Genomic DNA, 24384 nt, shown 5'->3' with positions numbered 1-24384 from the left:
TGATTCTGCAATATAACCTAGTAATCAATCAAACAATAATTATTTAGAGCATGCTAAGAATATGATTGATACTGCTTTAGAAGATGAGAGCTGAAAAGACTATGACAAACTAGATAGAAAATATCATGATGGAGTTCTGACCCAAAACAAGTTTATTACGTGGCTAGGGGAAGCAAAAAAAATTATGTGATTCAATGATATTACTCACCAAGTTATATAATATTCATTCATCAATTATACATTGAGCAAGTACTGTCTACGTGTCATGTACCGTGCTAAGTGCTGGAGTTCAAACAGTATTCGAGGATTTCCCGAACTCGTGGTGGAGACAAGCATGTAAACAATTGTAGTAAATGCTTTAACAAAGGAAGTAAAACAGCCTAGAAGAAAGAAATGTTTTCTGGAAAGGTCACTGAGAACTTCACAGCAGAGGGCTCACCTGAGTGATGTTTTAAAGGATGAGTAGAACTTCAGTGTGCAAAAAGAGGGGGAGAAAGTGTCCCTGATAGAAAAAATAGCACAGAGAAAGAGACAGGTAAAGAAGAGAGCGCAGTGCATCTGCAGAATTGCAAGTGTGGCAAGTGGAGGACAGGGGTGGAATAGGGGGCTCCAAAGGGAAGTGGTGGTGGTGGTAGGGGTTTAGTCACTCAGTTGTGTCTTGTAACCCCATGGACTGTAGCCCGCCAGGCTCCTCTGTCCATGGGATTCTCCAGGCAAGAATACTGGAGTGGGTTGCCATTTCCTTCTCCACAAAAGGGAAGTAGGAGGAAGATATTGACACATATCTGACACCCCACATTATGTGGTTAGGGCTTTAGCCTGAAGGCTATAAAAGCCAATGAAAATCTGGAAGAAAGACTTTATCAGACACGTACAATGAAAAGATAAAAATCATCAGTTTCATTTCTGAAAAAGGTAATCTAGGGATATAATAATGGATATATGTAAACATTTAGTTATAAAAATGTTTATCATTGTGTTATCTGTAATAAGAAACTAGAAATAACCTAAATGTCCAAAAATGGATAATTGGTTTAATAAGTGTTGGTAGTTTCTTATATAATTAATAAATGTATCAAGATAGCAAGTTAAGTACATACCAAAAATGCCCTCTTCCACTCTGAAATTAGAAATAACTGATAAAATAACAAAAAGAAATGAGAACATAAATTATGTATAATTGAAACAGAGTACTGTTAAAAAACAATGGAAAACATCTGCATGGCAGAAATAAAGAGGCAACCCACAGTGGTAAATAGGGACAAAGCTACTATTTTAAGGCCATTGAGAACAGATACAGATACGTTGGATCAGGATTCTTAATGGGAACATGCAATGGGGAATAAATATGACTACTGCATGGTAGGAGTGCAGAGATAGGCACCTCAAATTAACCCAGAATCTGGGACTATACTGCCCATTTGTAAAAAGATAATGGCAAAAGTCTTCTCATTTTCCTAGGGCCACTCAACGGAAAGAAGCAGAAATACCCTGTAAAAGTGGGATATGGGTCTGTGTAGCATAAAGACGGCAAGACTTGGAATTTACTATCCCCAAAGGGGAAACTCAAACTGAATTTCTATCATAAAACCTGATTTGGAACTGTGCATTTTGTAGAACCCAGATCCAAATGCAAAACTCCCCTATGGAAGTAGAGAGAAACTCCCCAAATTGGAGAGAAATTCCCAGAAAGAAGAAAATATTTCAAGTAAGAATTTTAAGACACATGATGAAGCCCAACAATTGTGGTATAAAATCTGACCCAACAAGCAGGATATTTCATACCCATAAAATAGAAAAAATAGATAAATCTGATTAAGAGTTTTTAAACATAGTATTAAGATCTTTGAGATGAAAATCATGATATAAAACTGACATGATAAAATAAGAACAGGCAGTTTGGAAACAAGAATGGGCAAACAAGAAAAAAAGATGAAATCTTTAAAATGAAATAAAAATCTCAGTAGATAATCTTAAATAGTATACAAGTTACAGTAGAATTTAGCATTGGTGAAATGGAAGTTAGAATTAGTATAATAGAAAATATGAAACAGTGAATATCCTCTATTATGTACAATAGATGGAAGCTTCCCTAGTGGTTCAGATGTTAAACAATCTGCCTGCAATGCATGAGACCCAGGTTCGATCCATGGGTTGGGAAGATCCCCTAAAGAAGGAAACTGCAATCCACTCCAGTATTCTTGCCTGGAGAATCCCATGGACAGAGGAACCTGGCAGGCTACAGTCTATGGGGTTGCAAAGAGTTGGACGTGACTGAGCAACTGACACACATGTACAATAGGTATTGCCCAAACTGATAGAATAGAAGCAATGTTGCAATCACTGAGAATTTTCCAGAATTGAACACCGGCATAAGTCTGATTGACAGATTTCTGTAACTCTTAAAATATGGTCTAGAGAACCCCAGAGGCCTGTGGAATCTTTTCAGGGTGTCCACAAAATCAAAACTATTTCTGCAATAACATTAAAGTGTTATTTTCCATTTCTATTATCAATCTCTTATGATAATGTGTTTTCTAGAGGCTCATGACATGTGATGACACTGCATAATGATCTATGTCAACATCTGGAAGATCTGCATAACCCAGTGAACCAATATTTTCCAGATGATCAATGTGGCCATTAGGTAACATAAAACATAATGCACTGGGGCAAGAGATCCATTCAAAGTAGAAGACAGACCAATGTAAAAGAGTATAAAAAAATAACATTTTGAGTTCTGGTACAGTATCAGAAAAGAATATCCACAATTACTTGAAAAAACTAGTGAAATATTCCTCCGTTTCCAACTATATACCTGTATGAGGTTGGATTTTCTAAATATATCTTTACCAAGAGTATTTGCCACAGACTGAATGTAGAAGCAGATATGAGAACCCAGCTGTCATCCATTAAGCCAGACATTAAGAGATTTGCAAGAACATAAAACAATGATGTTTTTCACACTAATGTATTTTGAAAAACATAGTTATTTTAAGAAAAATAAATTGCTTAAACTAACTTAGAATCACCTACTTTTATTCAGTTCAGTCGCTCAGTTGTGTCCAACTCTTTGTGACCCCATGAACCACAGCACTCCAGGCCTCCTTATTTTAATGAATTACTTACTATTTTCAAATTTCTGTTTTAATTTCTAATAAGGTAAATTTCTATAGATAACTCAAACAAAAGCTCACTGGAATCCTCATAATTTTGAAGTGTGTAGATCTCCTGAGTCTAAAAATTTTGAGAAATGGTGGCATATGGATTATGTCTGACTCTTTGAGACTGTGCTGCAGTCCCTGGGGTTGCAAACAGTCAGACATGTCTTAACGACTGAACAACATGGTGACATAATAGCAAGGTCATGATATGATGCATAAAATGTTACATAGTATATAGTGTATGATCCCATTTTTAAATATACATATATAATTTGTATACATGATAAAAATGCTTCAGTGGTTATTTGAAACTTACTACACATTATATAATTTCCCCCTATATTCTTAATGTGCATTTGAATTTTCTATAATACATGTATTTAATAAACATTATTTAACAAATGTTATCTTGGCACTGGGCTAATAGCCGTGACTAGAAAAGACATGGGCCCTCCTCACCTGAACAAGGTGACTCACCTCCTCAGTCAAGCAAGGAGTTAAGAACAAATAGAATACATACAGTACTTAATATCAGATTACAAATCTTGATTAGTTAAAGAATAACTGTAGAGAGAGGATGGAGGACATAATTTAGTTTGAGAATAAGGGAAGACAGATAGACATATTATAGCTCTCCTGCTGGTTGAGTGCGAAAAAGCTGATTGAATAAGCATGAAAACAAGACAGAAGGCAAACACATCAAACATGCAAACCAGCAGAAACGAACAGAACTCCAGGAAGTGCCCCAAGTGCTAAACAGATGTGGATGCCCTTAGAGATGGATGGGGTTAGGCATTTAAAGGAGGTGACTTGAGACCTTTTTTTCTGTAGAGTACCAGAACAAGTTATCTCTGCTAAATGTACAAGGTTTATGAAGGGACTGAATTCAGAGTAAAACATCTATTGGAAAAACAGAAATCCACAGCATGGGTTTCAACATTTAATAGCAATCATATCTCCATTTGCTATGGAAGGTAGGTAGGTTTGTATAGACTCATTGAATAATATTCATTAACAACAATGCTTTAGACGTCATAGAATTAAATTTTCAGTTTTTTATACTGGCAATTTTCATCCTCTCCTCTTATTTTTTGGTTTGTTATTTTAAAAAAAAAAACCCAGTAATTTAAAAATTCTAAAAATAAATCAAGCACTCCTTAAAAAATGCTGTAAATACAAGTAAATATTCACTTATTTTTTAAATAACATAACAGTAGATGAGCCTTTTAATGAAAGTGAAAGTGGAGAATGAAAAAGTTGGCTTAAAACTCAACATTCAGAAAACTAAGATCGTGGTATCTGGTCCGATCACTTCATGGTAAATAAATGGGGAAACAATGGAAACAGTGACAGACTATTTTCTTGGGGTTCAAAATCACTGCAGATGTTGACTGCAGCCATAAAATTAAAAGACACTTTCTCCTTGGAAGAAAAGTTATTACCAACCTAGACAGCATTAAAAAGCAGAGATATAACTTTGCCAACAAAGGTCTGTCTAGTCAAAGCTATGGTTTTTCCAGAAGTCATGTATGGAGGTGAGAGTTGGACAATAAAGAAAGCTGAATGCCAAAGAATTGATGCTTTTGAACTGTGGTGTTGGGGGAGACTCTTGAGAGTCCGTTGGATAGCAAGGAGATCAACCCAGTCCATCCTAAAGGAAATCGGTTCTGAATATTCATTGGAAGGACTGATGGTGAAGCTGAAACTCCAATACTTTGGCCACCTGATGTGAAGAACTGACTCATTAGAAAAGACCCTGATGCTGGGCAAGATTGAAAGCGGGAGGAGAAGGAGATGACAGAGGATGAGCTGGTTGGATGGCATCACCGACTCAATGGGCATGAGTTTGAGTAAACTCCAGGAGTTGGTGATGGACAGAGAGGCCTGGCGTGCTGAAGTCCATGGTGTCACAAAGAGTCAGACATGACTGAGCAACTGAACTGAACTGAGCTGAGATGATCCAAAATAACCTAAACTGAGCAAAAAGCATGGCTCATACCTAGGTCTTTCTTCATTTTATATGTCTACTAAAGGAAGCTTAATGTACAGTGTAAATGACGAGCACACATGACTGGTTTACCCATCTACTAGCTGCCACTTTCTGCAGTTCTGTGAAGGTTAACTTAAACCAACAGCAACTGTCAAGAGGTTCAGCATAGTCTGCTGAAATGAAGAATGATCTAGGACATGATGTAACATAAAGGATAAAACATTGGGATACATCTACAGGCAGATCACCCTTTCTAAAAATATTACAAGTACAGTAAATGGTATTGTATTCCTGGGCAGAGGTTTATTGATTGTGCAGTTCTCTGACTCACAACTGCTAAAGCATGATATTAATGTATATTGAATTTCCTACCTTCAAGGAGTCTGCAGTCTAGAGCATGGTTATTTTTACAAGTGCTCATGGAGATCTATCAAGCCCAGGTCTCCCGCATTGTGGGCAGATTCTTTACCTCTGAGCCACCAGGGAAGTCCATACAAAGCACAATAGGAGCCAAAATGATAGTTTAGTTCTCCATGAGGCATCACAGAGGTGACTGAGTTCTGAAGATGTATAGAAGTTTGCCAAGTAGAGAGAGGATGAGTAAAATGAGAGGACAACCTGGGCTGAGCAGTGTCAAATACATGACATTTGGCTCAGCTAGATCTTAGATAGTTATCTCAGGCAGGGCATCACCTGGATTTACCTCATTTATCACCTTTCATCTTCATCCTAGCACGAAGACTGGAATATCATGGGTGTGAAAATCAGTTTTGAGCAAATGAATAGAGGACATGGAAATGGGAAGGGGCAAAGGGCTGTTGAGAAAGGCAAAAGCCAGACTGTATGGTTTATATACCAAGGAGAGGAACTTAGATTACCCTACAGAGCCTCTGGGAAAGACAGTAGGAAAACAGTAAAGGAGAGTTATGTGATTACTTTTATGCCTGGTTGTAGAATAGAAGATGTATTGGAGAAGGCAGGAGTGACAGTCAGGAGACCTGATGAATGGTTAAGAGACATTTTAAGATGATATGGTCTGCTGGTTATTACTCTGGGATGTGGAAAACAGGACCCATAGAAGTCAATTTTTTAAATGTTTTGTTTTGTGTTGGGGAATAGCTGATTAACAATGTCATGACAGTTTCAGGTAAACAGCTGGGTACATGTAAAGAAATCAATTTTTAAAGACAAAAAGTTCATGAGACTTTTGATGGAAATTCCATGGATTCGTTATGTTCTCTAACTATCAGTTTCCTAAGAGGTCAAAATACCCAATAAACAGTAGAAAAGCATCAGATGAGTAGGTGGGAATAACCATCATTATTCACCAGCTGTGTGACTTTGGGCCAGGTGGGTGACTTTAACACTTTCCCTACTATGAAATGGACATGCAGTGCCCTCCTTGCTACCTCACACATTTTCCATAGAGGTCACAGGAGGTGATGAATGGGAAAGCTCATACGGACTGGAAACACTCCTCTAGTAAGGTGAGAAGCCTATTGTGAAATGGAGGCATACCACAAAGCATCCTGGCCCACAAAAAGAAAGAAAATTTGCAGATCATATAAAAAAACTAAAGCTGACCAAGCCCACGCCCAGTGCTAAAATCATGTAATTTTAAGTTAATTTTAAAGGACTAAATAGCTTTTCATTATAAAACTGACTAAAATGAAACTGTCACTCCTTAGGTTGCCATACCAAGGAGCTCATCTAGACAAATTCCTTTATCTCACCAGTGAAGAAACGTGAGACCCAGGGAAAAAATTTGACTTACTCAATGTTATAGCAAGTTAATGGTTAAGGCAGAACTAGAACTGTTCTTTCTTGACTTCCAGTCGAATAGTCATTTATAGTAAACTGCCTGAGTATGATAAAGCTGATGTAGAAGTTCTCTGTGTTCCATAGAGCTCTAGAGTTGTAAGAAGGGTCTAGGATGGGGTGGGAGATAAAAAAAAGAAACCAACCTCTCTAGCACATACCTCCCTGTCCAACTATTTTGAGGACTGTTCTGGATCTTTTATAAAAACTTTGAAAAATAAAGTTCTCCTGCTGCTAAAAAATAAAATCACTACAGTGTCAGAATTTTTTTTTTAATTTGGTGTGAGCGAACTTGAAAATTCCATAAGTGAACACATATTAAAATCATTACTCTATGTGGATACCCATGCATTCATCTCTATTTACCTCAAATTCCCACATACATATTGCCAAAGCAGTTTGGAAAGATGCATAGAGTTTTTATCCATGACTAATCATCACATTTTACCACTGCAAGCACAAGAGGACAGATCAGTGAGAAGGCTCCATTATTTACCAAACTGTTGAAGTGATAACACAAACACTAGGATTTGTTTCTGTTTAAAAGTAACAGAGCATGGGAGGGGAAAACTGTGTGGGCTTCTTTTTGCCTCCTTTATTAATCAATTCATTTACATTTCCATAAATGTTTCTGAGCTTCCCTGCCACCAAGTTGCTGCCAAGGAATCTATCAATGCCATAGAAATATTCAGCCCAGGTACAATGATGAAGTTTAGAACCCTTGGCACTAAAAAGAGTTGGAAGTATTCCATGAGGAGTAAAGATCTGGCCCTGATCCATTGAATTCCCTCATCTTCTTTGCCCTGCTCAGCTCAATTTCAGTGCCCATTTCAAGAGCTATTACTATGTGTCAGATTCTGCTCAAGACATACTGAGAGATACAGAGGGGAAAAAAGTGGGGGACAGGCTATGGCACAATATAAAAGGCAGTAAGAGATATGCATGCATATGAGAGGTGCAGTTGCTTGGATTCAGGGGAATAACCACTTCAAGTTGAGGGCTCTGGCTAGGAGAAGGGGATGTCTAAAACCAGGCCTTGGTAGAAATTGAGAAGTAGAAGGGTAGTTTTGTCCATGAAATGAGTAACTCTGGATGATTCGCCTCCCTGAATCTCTTAAGCATGGGAAGGTATTCTCATCACTGATTTACTTTCTGCAGGTAACATGGTCACACCAGCAGGTTGCCTAGAGGAGGAGCCCCACAAATAGGACAACCACAAAGAGGGCTAGTGTGTTAGCAGGAAAAATGCAAAGAATGCTATTTTGTAAACAGAAGCACAGTAGACCTGCAATCATGAAGACTACATTCAGAGACCTTTCACAATCACCCAGTCCTTGACTCCAACTCATTCAAATGTCAATGCTGGGGGTTTAAGACTTGGCCCTCTCACTAAGAAATCACTCCTACAACCAGGCTTTGCAGCCCAAGTAATTCACACTCATGCTCAGGATTTTTCATGCCCTATCTCATTTAATCACTAGAACAATCCAATTGGCAGTTATTGTCCTCAAGACAAATGACTGCATGCCATAATTATTACATGACAATTACAAAATAATTACATGATAAATTATTACATGCTGTAAACTCTGGTTAGTTGCTTTCTAAATAATCAAAACCTCATGAAGATTAAAAATGTTGATGCCAAAATCTGGCCACTACAACCCACAGAAGGAAGAGGCTAAGCATTTGTGATATACTTTTAGAAACTATATAATCCATCTAGAATTTCATTATTCATTGCAAACACATCTAGCACATCTTACAAGAACAAAATGATACATAAATGACTGTGATGGTTTATTGAAATGAAATCTTGAATTTGAAGAGCCAGAATGAGGCCACTCTGTGATTAAAGGATAGTTACTCATCTCCAAGCTCCCATTTTCTTCAACTATACAAAGGGGAAGGAGGTGCAGTAGATTTTGTGATCCCTAAGTTGCTTTCCACTACCAAAAATTTTAATGATAACAGTAATAAGAAATGCACAGTTAGAGGAATAAAAGCCCCCATTAAATGAATATTCTCCAGTCTATAAATCTGAGACGCAAATGCTCTTTCAAGAAAATACTATAGCCTGTTATTTGGCATTGGTCGAGAGAGAGGATATTGAGCTGGGCATGCTTTTTCTAAAAGGAGAAAATGGAATTTAAGGAAAAAAGAGCTGTGGTATGTTCCAGCCTTAGGCATAAATGTAGAGGATAGCAGCCCACTGGGGTTTGCAGTTACTGTCAACACATGAAGAGTAGAGAAACATAGACCAAAGACTTTGTAAGAACACTGTATCCTTTCTTAAACTCTGCAGCCTCCCATATTTTTATTCTTTACATGGCCATCTGTCTACCAGTGTGTTCAGTGGTTTTATCCTCAGAATGGACAGGGCTTAAGTACGAGTCTTCAGGAACGGAAAGAAATGAGTGAAACAGGAAAGCTAGTATTATCCTGTGTCCCAGGAGTAGAGTCAGCCCCGTAGGGGAAGTCAGTGGAGTGACTGAAGCCTGTGGACAGCTGAGTCCTGGCAGAGCCTGAGACGGTCCTGGGGCAAAGCAGCAGTGGGGCTCACCTGAGGTGCACCAGGGCCCCTGACATCAATTACATGAATGGGGCTGGTCTACTGAGCTCATAGCAGGTAGATTATTCTGAATCTATGAAGTAAGTAAAAGGAAAATTATTCTTTAAAAAAAATTTTTTTAGAGGGAAGGATTTATTACCATCAACAAGTAAGGAGAACACTGGGGATGTTTCCCAAAGCAGTGTCCCCCTGAATAGCAAAATTGGGGAAATTTTAAGCTAAGAGTACATGCATATTCATGAAGGGGCTTCAGCAGAGGAAAATTCAGCATTGAATTGGGGCAGAAGTCAACAGATTCCCTAAAAAAATATTTTGCTTTAAGTGAGATTATTTAATAACAGGAATTTAAGATAATTTGTGTAGTGACATGAATGATAAAACCAAGAATCTTCACATTTATTATTTTATAAGATGATCATATAATTCATTATGCAAACAAACATTTTTGGGAGTACAAGGAGATGCTATTAATTGCCACCCAAGACAATGGATATAAACATGGACAGATGGTCTCTCTCTTCGTCTTTGGTCATTATCCACCATTTCAGTGGATCCATTTTCACAGAATGGAGATTTTTGTACAGAATGGAGATTTTTGTGCCTGCTTTATAGATGAGGAATCTGATGCTCAGAGAGGTGAAGCATCTTGCCCAATATACACAGATAGTAAGTTTATGATATTTGAAAATGTATGCTCTGATAAAGTATATACATACATACAAAATATTTCAACAACAAGAATCTAAATGTCATGTGTGCCTATAAAATAGGTTACTAAGATGCTTGAAATTCAACCTTCCCCAAGTGTACTTCACAGGCACGCACAAAAGCCTCAGCAGATCAGTGGAAACAACTCAGATCTGTGTGGTGTGGCTTATCATTTCCATTGGTTGTGCTGACAGGTGACATCCAGTGCTGTCCATGCTCCAGGACAGTCCTAAATCTAAGACCTCACTTCAGGCAATTGACTTGTTCAGAATGACACATGTGAGGTAATGCCAGGTTGGAGGGTTACACCTTCGACAAAGCCTGTTCATATGGAGAATGTAAAGGATGAGGGCAATGATAGGAACCCATTAAACAGCCACAAAACCAGAAGGCCGCATGAGTTTTCTTGACAGTTAAAAGCATAAATCAGTTCTTCCTCCCCTGTTGGGATAAGTGCTTGGAATTATCTGTTGGGAGAGTCCTTGGCCCAGCTCACATCACTAGAAGCCAAGAGGCTAAGTATGATGCTATTAACCAACATAAGACTTCCTTGACTAATTGGGAGAACTTCAGAGAAGTTCTCTGAAAGATGTGCAAACTAATCCTAGATAAAAGAAATATAAGAGAAATATAAGTTAAAAGAAATATAAGAGAAATATAAGAGAACCACAAAATCCTCTATTTATAGAGAAGAAGAGGCCTCAGAGTCTATGCGTCTGAGTAAATTGCAATTTACAGATAGAGCTGGCATTACCCCATAGGTTTCCCATTTCATCGTTCATGACTCTCTTCAAGCAATGGTATATGGGGCTGAATTACAGTGGATTCAGTATATGTGAAAGTGTTAGTCACTAAGCCATGTCTGACTCTTTGCAATCCCATGGACTGTAGCCTTCCAGGCTCCTTTGTCCATGTGATTTCCCAGACAAGAATACTGGAATGGGTTGCCATTTCCTTCTCCAGGGGATCTTCTCAATCCAGGGATCAAACCTGGGTCTCCTGCATTTTCTCGCAGGCAGATTCTTTAACATCTGAGCTCCCAGGGATTATATGTGAGTTTGTGGGTTGCATTGAGCATTCCCCAAATTCATATGTTGCAGCCCTGACCCCTAGTACCTTAAAATATAACCATACTTATAGATAGGGTCTTTACAAAGGTAGCTGAGCTAAATGAGGTCATGAGGATGAGCCGTAATCCGATACATTTGGGGGAAGTTTGGAGATAGACATGTGCACGAAGAATGCCATGTGAAGGTGAAGGCAGAGGCAGGATGAGGCCTCTACCCTCCAAGGAACAGCAGAGATCACCAACAGGCCATCAAAAGCTTGGGGGGTGGGTCACAGAGCAGATTTTCTTCCACAGCCCTCAGAAGGAATCAGCCTTGCTGGCACCTTGATCTTGGACTTCTTGTCTCCAGAACTGTGAAGAAGTACATGTCTGTTGATTAAGCCACTCGGGTTCATCATGTTTTGTTAGAGTAGCCCTCACAAGCTAATAAGATGTTTGGGTAGACACATAGTGTCTGAATAAGCCCATGGTCCACAATCTGGATTTGCTCACTCCAGTGACAGGCTGTCTTCCTGACCCCAGCCCCAACATACATCACAGAGGTGGCATGACTTGGTGTAGAATGAATAGCTCATTACCCCCAACATAAACATGAAAATGGCATTCCAAGTATGGCCTCTACTCTTTCTTTACCTTTCAAACTATAACCCTCCAGATAATCAGCACTCTTTGGCTCCCACATGGAAGGTTGACTAAACCTAGTTCCAGAGGCAAACCTGAGCCCAGCATCTATAATACCTTGTGAAGTTAAAGGCTAAGAGGACTTCACTCCTCCTCTCCATCCCTTATCTCATCTCTGCAGAAGGCTGGACCAGAGAGAAACCCTGGAGGTTGTAGCAGGCAAACTCTACCCCATGCAGTGATGCCTGGGGCATTTGATACCTATACACAGAGAGAGTTTCCTTTGAACTGTATTTCCAATTGCTCCAATGAATAATAATTTCTAGTCATTTTGCTAGTTAATTCAGTATATTGCTTTTCTTTTTCCTCTAACAGGAAGATACAAATGACTCCAAACAATAGGAAACTAAATTTGGAAATTGGGGAGAAAAAAGCCATTTGGTCTATGCATAAGCAGAATGCCTTGGTACTAATGGGGATGAAATGTGACCCTTACTCTCTGTTTTTTAGTGCAAGTTGCCTTTGGGTGATGCAGAAGACAGCTCCTAGCATGTTTTCATCTTACACAAAGGCAGTACCATAGTTCTGAATTACGTGATACTAGCTTGTAAGTTCTAGTACTCTAGCCTGGAAAATCCCATGGACGGAGGAGCCTGGTGGGCTGCAGCCCATGGGGTCGCTAAGAGTCAGACACGACTGAGTGACTTCACTTTCACTTTTCACTTTCGTGCATTGGAGAAGGAAATGGCAACTCACTCCACTGTTCTTGCCTGGAGAATCCCAGGGACGGGGAGCCTGGTGGGCTGCCGTCTATGGGATCGCACAGAGTTGAACATGACTGAAGTGACTTAGTAGCAGCAGCAGCTCATAAGTTTGAAACAGACTGATTGAGAATCCATTAGTCAAAAGAGGAAACACTGGAATCATTTTCTGATCAAATAAGTCCTGGCACTGTATTCTTGACCAATACAAAGTCATTCCACTGAGCCTAGCTGAGCTCACTGTCTAAATGCTTCCTAGAACTACTCTACCAGGAGCAAAACATCATCAGAACATTTACATTATAGAACACCCACTTCTGGGTGTGTCATGCAAGTTGACATCACAATACTTAAAGACAAAATAAATAACACCTACAGAGGCCCTTCCTATGTGCCAGGCTAAGTGTTCCAAATGCTTTTCATCTATTACTGTGTGCTTCTCCTCACAAGCTTGTGTAGTAGAGGCGCTTATTGTTCCCCTTTACAGATGAGGGAACTGAGGCAGAGACAGAAGGATTAGGGAAACTGCTCAGATTCACACGGCTAGTAAAGGGAGGGTGCAGAATGCGAGGTGGCAGAACTCACTCTGACTGCACTGGTAGCCACCGTGGTTGTTGTATCTGTCCCCTCTCCTTCCCCTCCCTGCCACTGTGAACTTTTCAAGGTCAGGGACTATTCCTCTCTAAGCCTTATTCTCTCATCCCCAGAATTTAATGATCATCCTCAAATGATTCAAACCCATCCATGACCAAGAAACATTCTCTTCCTCCAGAAAGTTCCTCTTAGACCATTTGTCAATTCTTGCCCTGTAGTGGCTAGCTGTTCTTAAACCTCCCTCCTTTCCCCACAGTTCATAGATACGCAAAATTCATGTCTGAGTCACACCTGAAATTTCCTCAAAGTCCTCCATATTCTCTTCCATTTACTAAGGATTCCTCCATAACCATTTATGAAGTAAATGAAAACAGGGTCAGTTCCACAGTTTAATGCAGAATTCTAGGGCCTTCCTGTAAGCCAGCCTGACTTATATCCACTATAACAGAACCTTTGATAGTACCCCCTAGGGTAAGAGGAGGATGTGGAATTCATTTTAAAGCAAGGGTTCTCAAACTCAAGTATGTTTCAGAACCCCCTGGAAGGCTCACTCACAGACTGCTGGGCCCCACCCCAGAGTTTCCGATACAGAAGGTCTCTAGGTTGGGGCCTGAGTTCTGTACTCTTAATAATAAGGTCCCAGGTAAGGCTAAGGTTGCAGGACCGGGGACCACATTTGAGAAGCACTGCTCTGAGGAGCCTGGCAGGCTATAGTCCGTGGGGTTACAAAGAATCGGACACAAGTGAGCACACTTGCCACAGCGACTATGCTACTCTGGATCCCAGTTTTGCAGAGTAGTAAGTATTTTAAGCACAAAAGAAAGAAGTAGAAAAAGCAGCAACATCCTAGTAAATTAAGGGTCGGGAGGAACAAAGGAAGCATGCAAGGTCAGACTTGCATGGGTAATGTGAGCAGCTGGGTAAGGCTGCGGTGCGACACGTGCATTTTGGGGCTGGGAAGATCAGCAGAAGATAAACAGTTCAGCACCATCTTCAGATCATAAGGAGATTTGCATTAAGCTCACACATGAGGAAGCCCAGCTCTCAGCCCAATAGTACCACCACACCCAGGGATCAGACCTAATGGCCAAACCTTATTGTTCTACAGCTTTTAAACCATGATAGCTTCTGTGTGACATTTCTCCATGTAGTTGTTCAATATCGGGGATCCAATGGAACAGGCAGTGGGGCTTCAGCTTGGAGCCCGAGAAGCTGTTCCGAGTGGCAGGACAGGAAAGTGTAATTCCTCCTGAGCTGGAGAATAGAAAATTCTCTCTCCCATCCTTTCTGCCACCAGAGGAATGTGTGCTAGTAAAACCTCACAGTTTAAAAGATGAAAATAACAAAAACAAGCCTCTTTTGCTCCTGGGTTGGCAAAAGATTTCCAGACTGTAGGCTTCTTCCATTAATAGAAAAAAAATAGCTGGCCTCACATGTCCTATTCCCTCAATGCTAAGAAAGCAGTTTTCAAAAGGCAGAAGCAGGGGAGGGACTTTGGAGGGTGCTTGGCAAAATCTGAAAGTAACAGTCACTGCTTCAAACCTTTCTAACAAAGAGTGAGACCGAGTGGAGCCCTTAGAAGACGCATGCCATAGCCAGGTGCCAGAAGGGACCAAGAGGGTGATGCCTGCTCCAGGAGCAGATGGTGCCAAGGAGACAGGAGACTCTGCCTGGGGCCCAGGTTGATGAGGTAAAAGGAGCTTGAGGGACTATACACCCAAATAGGCTCAGGTGGTCACGTAGGAGGTGGTGACCTCTGGTTGGGAGGTGATCGCAGGAAAAGGAAATGAAGAAATCTTTAAAATGAAGATGCTATTGCAGGGGTTATTTGGGTCATTACATGGTCAAAGCCAAAGAGGTTAGGTGGTGAGGTGAGCTCTGGTGCAGACAGAAAACGCAGCAGCAGAGATCAGCGAACGCACAGCGGGAAACCTAGGAAGGAACGTGAGAGGCATTAGAACAGCCCAGACAGAAAAGCTCAGGTGACTTGCTTCTTCTCTTTAACTGTACCTTGTATATTTATAAATGAATGGATTCTTTTCTGTTTGATCTGAGGGTCTCTCGCTCTCAAGTATACAAAGAAGTACCTTCTTGCATCGATTCAGTTCACAAAAAAATTACTATTTATTTAAGCATACTAAAACAAAGCATATTCTATTTGCCAAGTAGTTTAGTGCTAGACCCGTAATAACGAGTAAAAATGACCCAACAATTAAGGTTTTGGTTCATGAGCTGCCAGGATTACAGAATGGGGAGATTTGGAATCTACCCTAAATAAGGCTAAATAATTTGTTTACATAAAGATATTTAATAAGGGCCTGGTGCTGGACTCAGCTAGGGCTTCCCAGGTAGCACTAGTGGTAAAGAACCTGCCTGCCAATGCAGGAGATGTAAGAGACAAGGGTTCCATCCATGGGTTGGGAAGATCCCCTGGAGGAAGGTATGGAAACCCACTCCAGTATTCTTGTCTGGAGAACGCCATGAACAGAGGAGCCTAACAGACTGCAGTCCATAGGGTTGCACGGATTCGGACATAGCTGAAGCGACTTAGCACACACGCTAGACTCAGCTAAGTCCTCAAGTTGTTCTGATGTTCAGTATTGTAGTCAGCTCGGGGATGGCCTGTAAACATCTCATTCATTCAGTACAGTTCCTGACTGCAAGCCACCTGGCTCAGTGTAATACAGAGCATAGAGTTCGTGCTTTATTGTAAATGGCAGAGGGGAGAAGAGTTCCTGCCGGCAGGAGTAGGGCCATCCATCACTGCAGACAAGAAGTGATGAGTATCTGAACTGAGACAGTAGAACTAGAGGGACATCATCATCTAAACTAGAGATGACAAATGGGTACATGGGGTCTAACTGGGTGAGGAGAGGGGGATCCTGAGGAGAACTCTCAGTTTCTGCTGTCAGGACCTGGGAGATTGTGGTGCCATTTGGCGAGTTGAAAAAAACAGGGGAGTAATGCGGGAGAGGATAAAGTGTTCAACCCAGGCCTGTGGACCTGAAGGTGTTTGGGTCCGAAGTTCATGCAACTGTTCCCACCTGGAGACATACAAGTCATTGGAGTACAGGAGGCAGTTGAATACAAGGATTAGATTATATCCTCAAGCAAGATAAACTGAGGTGGTAAGAGTGTCAGACTTGCACTCTGATATATCTACTGGACAATAGTTATAGATCTCTGCACGTGTCCTTAGGCAAAGGATTGGATTCCAAACATCTAGAAGAGTTCTCTGGCTTATGGTTGCTGGTATGCTCTGCAGTAGCTGGAGTGTTAGGTGATTTCAAGAGATCTGCAGCTGCCATCACTTTAAAATCATGATTCTTCTGCCGGTGTGACGAATGACATGAAAAACCATTCTGAGATGTCAGAGAGGACACGCTCGTCTGCACCGGCACCTCCTAACGGGACTTAAAAAAGAAACACTTCCTGCTATATTAAGCAGCTGTTACAAAGTTTGAAAGAAAATTTCTGGGGGGCAGCTGCCATCACTCAGGTGGTGACTGCAGCCCTGCCTCATATATCAACTCTTTAACCGCTACTCTGTGGGGCTTATTTTTATCATTCTCAAGCAATTCAAATGCTGATCAGCCAGAAAATTCATTCCTTTTTTCCTTCCTACAGGCACAGAGAACAGAACTGAAATCACCAGCACAACTGAGCCAAAACAGATTTAAGAATAACTTTTTGTTCTAATGTAAACTCAGTCTCTAAGCTCCTGTGCAGGTCTAAACATCAAGGAATTGATCACATCCAGCAAGAAAAAAAAGAGAATCTGTCTTTCTTTTGGAAATGTCAAATTAAGTTCTAGAGCTATTCCCACCTTCTATGACACAGTAAAAGATCACACTGCTACTTCAGTGGTTGAACGGTCTGAATCCTTGTGTCCCTCCTAGAATTCACATGCAGCCATGAAATTAAAAGACACTTGCTCCTGGGAAGAAAAGCTATGACAAACCTAGACAGCATATTAAAAAGCAGAGACATTACTTTGCTGACAAAGGTCCGTCTAGTCAAAGCTATGGTTTATCCAGTAGTCATGTATGGATGCGAGAGTTGGACCATAAAGAAGCCAGAGTGGCAAAGAATTGATGCTTTTGAACTGTGATGTTGGAGAAGACTCTTGAGAGTCCTTTGGACTGCAAAGAGAGCAAACCAGTCAATCCTAAAGGAGATCAGTCCTGAATATTCATTGGAATGGCTGATGCTGAAGCTCCAATACTTCGGCCGCCTGATGCAAAGACCCGACTCATTAGAAAACACCCTGATGCTGGGAAAGATTGAAGGCAGGAGGAGAAGGGGGCATGAGATGGTTGGATACCATCTTTGACTCAATGGGCATGAGTTTAAGTGGACTCTGGGAGGCGGTGAAAGACAGGGAGGCCTGGTATGTCGCAGTCCATGGTTTTGCAAAGAGTTGGACACAACTGAGTGACTGAAAAACAACAACAATCTATGGAATATTGTTAAGGCAGCCCAAGCTCAGACAGTAGTACTCAAATTGTGTTGTTCTACAAGTTACATTAGGGGTATTTGCTCTCAATACAACATCCGGGAGTCCTTTCCAGATCCTGAACAAGTAGATTCAGGGTGGGTCCTATAAACCTGCCTAATTCAACTCTTCCAGGTAATCTGTAAACAACTGATCCATAGAAAAACTAAGGAACACTTTCTCTTCATCTCCCCATAGGTCACCACTGGCCCAGCTGCAGTCCACAGCTGACTGCGTTTCTGGAGCTAAAATGGAAACATACATCAGACCCACCAGAAGATCTGTGGTATAACATTAGCGAGCAGAGTAATCAACACGGGTAATTTGGTACAAAAACTGATCAAAGACTCCTCGACTCCACACATGTCAATCAAGACCAACTGATCAGGGTTTGTTTTTTCATTTGGAAAAAGGTCAAGCAGCTGGTTGTTTGCTTTTTTCTCTCCAGGGCCATTTTAGGAAGTTCATCTGTTCTAAACAGCTGCTCAAAGTAAAATGGATCCTCGTAGGAAAAAGACTGTGGGACCACACTCCAGAGGTGACTGAAATTAAACTCTTTTCCATTTTTTGCTTTCCATATTTGCTTTTCCTAATGGAAAAGAAAATACAAATAGTAGTTTCTTCTTTTAGTAATTCAAAATCAGGGCAAAAAAAGTATTTTGACATTTTGACTATAAGCAAATTTCTACTCAGTGTTATGATCATATTGATCTCTTTTTCACCAGTGTCATAATATACATTTTTATACCACTTTCAACATGAATCAAAGAACTCATTTCCTTTATTTATTCAACACTTTGCAATTTATAACTTGACTTCCATCTTTTATAGTCTTCATAATAATCTTCAGACAGACAAAGGTTACATTATTACCCCAGGACAGGTGGTATTACAGCCAGACCTGGACCAGGGGGCCAGCCTGGGTTCCAATCTCAGCTCCTCTCCCTACTTGCTATGTGATCTTGGGCAACTTAACATCCTTGTGCTTCAGTTTCCTTGTCTGTGGAATGAAGACAACAGTGCCTACCTCAGCATTGTTATGAAGATTAACAATTAATATCTCTAAAGTGCCTAGTGGTACTTCCCAGGTGGCCCACTAGGTAAAGAATCTGCCTGCCAATGCAGGAGACATCAGAGACGCGGGTTCAGTCCCTGGTTAGGGAAGATCCCCTGGAGAAGGGAATGGCAATCCATTCCAGTATTCTTGACTGGAGAATCCCTTGGACAGAAGAGCCTGGTGGGTCACAAAGACAAAAGAGTCCACAGGGTTGCAAAGTGTCAGACACGACTGAAGCGACTTAACACACGAAAACCGCCTAGCACATAATAAGCACTATGAAAAACTCTGTGAAACGAAATGAAATTCAGTAAGTATTTGAGTGTTAACAACATGTCAGGGCCCGAACAAGGACATGTAGACAAGAGATGCTGTTCTCAAGGAGTGCCCAGAGTTGTGTTGAGAAAGGAGGCAGATGTTTAACAAACTTCAGACAATGTCTTAGTTACCATGAGAGATACTGGGAATATATTTGACTGAGGGGGAAGGGGGGATAAAATGGGAGCAGATACCAGCACAGAACAGAGTATTAAAGGGTAAGCAGAAATCTGCCAGGTAAATTGGATGAATGTGATAGGGAGAGAGTAGGTTTTCAGGCCAAGGGTACAGTATGTCTGGATGATAATAATAGTGCCGTATCTTTAGTGTCTACTATATACAAGGGCTGTGTTAAGTAATTTACCTACATTTTTATGGAACCCTGACAAGAGCACTTCAAAGTTGGCCTCACCGTTATCATTTTAGAAATTATGAACCTGAGACTTCAGACGGCTTATGGTGTATTTTCCGAGAATTTACAGTAAGTCGCAGAGCCCATCTGTCTTTCCAAGACCGGAGCTGTTCTAGCGGTTTCTCAGGCATGATCAGGGATTTTGTGAAGGAGAGAGTTAAGAAAGGAATTGGAAAGTGATGGCAGGTAAAGAGGACTCTTCATGTGCTGCTGCCGCTGCTGCACTTCTAAATAGGATAGACTTGAGCAGGTTGATAAGCTAAGCCAGTGGAGAAGGGGAATGAAAACACCAGAGACCTTGGAGCATGGCGCCGAGGCAGCAAAGACACAGAAGGTGACGGGATCCGGGGTGAAAGGTGCCCAGCTTAGAGTGGAGGCTGAGCCGACTCTTGTTCTGAATGCGCACTAGAGGCAAGTTCACATGTGACTAAAGGGTTTAGAAAGCTGAGGTTCAGACCAAAACGCAGGCCCTTATGACCTCAGTCAGGAAACCAGAGGAGTCAGTGGAAGAGGCCCCCCACTGCTCCCTCTTCCCACCGCCCCAACAAAGCACCCAGGGTGAGCACCCACCACTCTCCTTTGTCCGCCTCACGCCTCATACCCAGGAAGTCGGCAGGTGGTGCCGCTGTTTGTTAAAATGTTCACCCCCATTTATTCTCCTTTGCCTTTGCTACTTGAAGTAGGTCACCTAAGGTAGCGTTTCCTCAACTCAGGGATTTTTCCAGTAAGGAAGACTGCTCTGGTCTATCTGAAGACCAGAGCTCTTGGAAAAGAATGGAGTCACTGAGGAGACTATGAAAGGGGGCTCTTAAGAACATCTAGGTGGGGGTAAAATTTCCAGGACAGTGCAGAGGAGAAGCGGGCGAATGATGGTGGCATGGCTGCCTAGGGAGTACAACCCAGGCAAAGAAGAGCTCTCGGTAGCAGTCAAGATGCTCACATCCCAGGCATGGCACACACTCCAGGTCAGTGGCTAATAACTGCAAATGCTCTGAGACTCATAAGGCCCTGGTAGGACTTGGACTCTACCTGGTAGGAAGGGAATAAGGCCCAATAATTAATTTACCACCAAGGAGAGGGAAAGAAACTCAGATTTAGGTTGATTTCATTGAAGGAAGGGCTTCCTTGGTGGCTCAGTGGTAAAGATACCTCCTCCAAGCAGGGGACGCAGATTTGACCCCTGGTTTGGGAAGATCCCCTGGAGAAGGAAATGGCAACCCACTCCAGTATGCTTGCCTGGACAATTCCATGGACAGAAGAGCCTGGCCAGCCTATAGTCCATGGGATGGTAAAAAGGTCGGATATGACTTAGTGGCTAAACAACAACAACGACACAATTGAAAGAAAATGAAAACATATTTCTTTTGCCTCTGAGTTCATAGGTTACAAGTCACAGTCAATGCATTGTTCATTTACTACCTCAGATATAAACCAAGCACTTTCATCTGTGTCTTTACACATACTGTCCCACGCCCCTCCATGAAGTCCCCTCCTCTGGAGACTCTGAAGGTCCATAGGCTGCCCATCTGTCATGAAAGGACTCAAATGTCACCTCCCAAGGTGAGCCTTCATCCTTAGGGTGGAGGGAGGCGTGTCCCTTTGTCACCCATCATAGTTTGCCCTGGCCACATGCATACAGTCTATTAACCCATAGGCTCCTACAAAGAATCTCATTCATCACCGAGCCCCTCCTCCCACCTGCTAGGGTGACCATCATGCACATAGAAGGTTCACACTAAATAGAAAATTTTTCGCTGAACTAATAAAATATGAAGATTCACTGCACGATTAGTGAGCTTTTGTTACTTTAAGAATTATAGTTCAGGAACTATGAGTCACATTCTTTAAAATTCTATTAGAACTTTTACTCTCCCAAAGCATGATTCCTGCAGATGAAGTGTTGTTTACTAATAGACTCAGTTTCTCCTACCTGTTGGGTTGATTAGTCAGCAAAAGATGGAAGCACTCACTATCTGTGTGTCATGTCAGTGACATCTAGGCCCAGTTTTACAGCCTTAAAATGGGAATATGAGTTTCAAGGTTGCAGTAAGCTATACTGAATGGTGGGCTGGGAAGCTCTCTGCAGATATGACAACTTCATACACGTTTTTGGGTGCTACTGAGCCAGATGTCATCTGTCATCCCATAATCGTGAGCATGAGGGTGGGGGGGAAACCCAATCGTACCCATTAGCATGTCCTCGCTGTATTCCCTTGGTTGCCTTGATCTGAATCTGCACCCCTCTCTTTCAAAGAAGCTGAAAAGATTTTGCAGAGAAACCTAGTGCAAGAGACTGATGCCAGCAATTCTTATCAGATTCACTCGTTATTGGCTCCTTGTGAGCAATGCTGCAGAGCTTTTCAGGGTGTTTGCATTTCCAGAACCAGCAAGCAGATGAGGGAGGGCCCAGGGCAGCTGGTGGACAGAATAAGAGAAGGTGACAGCCCAGCTTCAGAGCAGAGGGGTTGCTTTTCCTCTGAAGCTAGTACATTGCAGATAAGCTACAAAGGGTCAATGGAGAGGAAGGAAGTGAGTGGAGCCAAGAGACCGCTGGTCCAGGAGACACAAAGCCTGGGAACGACCCCCCACCCCCACCCCCCGCTTCACTGTTACTAACGTGAGTGACCCTGCCTCAGTCACCCAACCATGCTGCTCCTCCACTTCCTTACTGTAACAGGGAGAAATGATTGCCCCATGGACCAGTTGCAAAGCTTCTTAAATTTTAAAGGCTAGAGTCTTAGTGCAAATTCTAGCCTACTAGACCTGGATGAGGCATTTCTAATAAGCTCCTGGGTGATGCAGAGCTGCTGGTTTACACACATCATTTCAACAATAAGGCCATATAGGATTGCAGAGGAGACAATGAGGTAAGGGATAGGAGATGCATTATACATGTAACTAATGTACTAAAGAAAGCTATTATGATTAGCAATAATAGAAACATGTGCTTTCTTTGGGTCTACATTTCTGGTTACAGCATTTCCTAGGGGTGCTTGCATACCTCACCCTGAAGGTCTGAAACTCCCCCCCACCTCTCTGTTTGTTCTGAGGACAACTGGTTCCAGCCCAAGGGCTGACTTCTCCTGCTGACAGAAGCAGTAGGATTAGCTTTTTCCAGAAGGCAATGGGCTAATGCAGATTTAACAATGCAGTGAATCCCCAAAGGTTACTTGCAGGGGCTCTGAGGGACCTTGTGGGAAAACATACAGCTTCTTTAAAAATGAAACTTGATCTGGCTCTCCAGCAGTTTTTCAGAGGCCTCCACCAGACTTGCCAATAGGATCGAGACAATGCCACCTCCTGCAAACCCGTTTGCGCTTCTGTCTTTCCTATCAGTAATACGAGGCTCTTGCAACATCAGAAGAGGTGTTCACATTTTCTCCTGGGAAATTATCTGTACCATCCCAAACTTCTGGTATACAAGGGCATTCAAGAGCAGGTCAACTCCCAGCCCCAGCTCAGAATTCCAGAGTATTCATTGTTAACCTGGCAGACTCAGGTATTGGTAGGCTAAAGGAGCTGTTTTTGGTGGGAAGCACCCTAGGTTAGGAAGAAGGTAGGCTGAATAGCCCCAGGGGTGTCCTTTTGCACACCTGAGCCCTGAGATCTGTCTGTGATGGTAGCCGCCAGCAGGAGAAATGGGGCCAGAGGATGAAGAGGTACAATGGCCTCATGAACCCTCATCTCCAACATTCTCTCCTGACTGACTTCACAGCCTCCTTGCTGCTCAGCATACCTGCTGGGCATACTGCATTGGATGTTCCCTCTACCTGGAATGCTGTTCCTCCAAATGATCAGGTCCTTGCTTGCTCATGGCTTGATCCCTTACCTAGTCCAGATCCTTGCCCAAATATCACCTCTTCAGTGAGGCCTTCCATGACCCACCTAAGCGAAATTCTAAATGAATCTCTCAATGTCTCCTAGAATGCCCTTCTCACCTTCCCAGCTCATTTTTTTTTCATGACACCTTATACTATCTGACATATACAAAATGTTTTACTTCTTTGGTTGTTTCTCCCCTACAGCAGAAGACAAATTCCATGAAGTGAGAAAATTTTGTTGATTTTCTTCATGTAGAAGAAGAAATATTTCTGCATTTGCTTATGTAGACCAGTGCTTAGCACACAAGAGGTCCCAGAAATACTAATGGCTGAATAAGTAAACCTTTTAATCAACTTACTAATTAATTAATAATAGAGTCATTAAAGTCTTGAATTTCAGGCAATGTTGCTCATCACAGCTATGCAAATGTTTCTAACAAAATTGTTTACTTAAAAATTTAGTGTTCTGGACTGGGAGGTTAAAAAAAAAGAGTGAGTATATCTAAATTCTGTTTATGGTCTGCAGCTATGTAGGTATATAAATTCACATAGGCTTCTCTCCTAGCCTTAGTCGCTAATATAAAATGTAGGAATTACACAAGATTTTTAAGTCTCTTCCAAACAGCCACATGATATAATACTAAAAGTACAAAGAGCAGGGCTTCATACACAGCAATGATGACACAAAGGTTTACAGAGTATTAACTGTGTATCGGACAGTGTTCTTGAGACTTAAAGGCCATAAAGTTGCTAAACATAGATTCTGGCTCTAATATAACTTACCTACTACCAAGAGCAAGAAGAAAGACAAAAATGTAATGAAAATTTAAATATTAATCCAAAAAGATTGATTAGATTCCTACATTGAGCAGGAATGATGAATTCCCATAATCCTGCCAGTTCTATAATTTACCTTTGCTTCTCTGGAGATTTGAAAGGGTTAGATACTTGTCAAAGATGATCAAATAGCAACAGAGAGCATAC

This window comes from Muntiacus reevesi, chromosome 8, assembly GCF_963930625.1.
Source record: "Muntiacus reevesi chromosome 8, mMunRee1.1, whole genome shotgun sequence".
NCBI classification, from domain to species: domain Eukaryota; kingdom Metazoa; phylum Chordata; class Mammalia; order Artiodactyla; family Cervidae; genus Muntiacus; species Muntiacus reevesi.
This window is presented reverse-complemented; position numbering follows the sequence as displayed.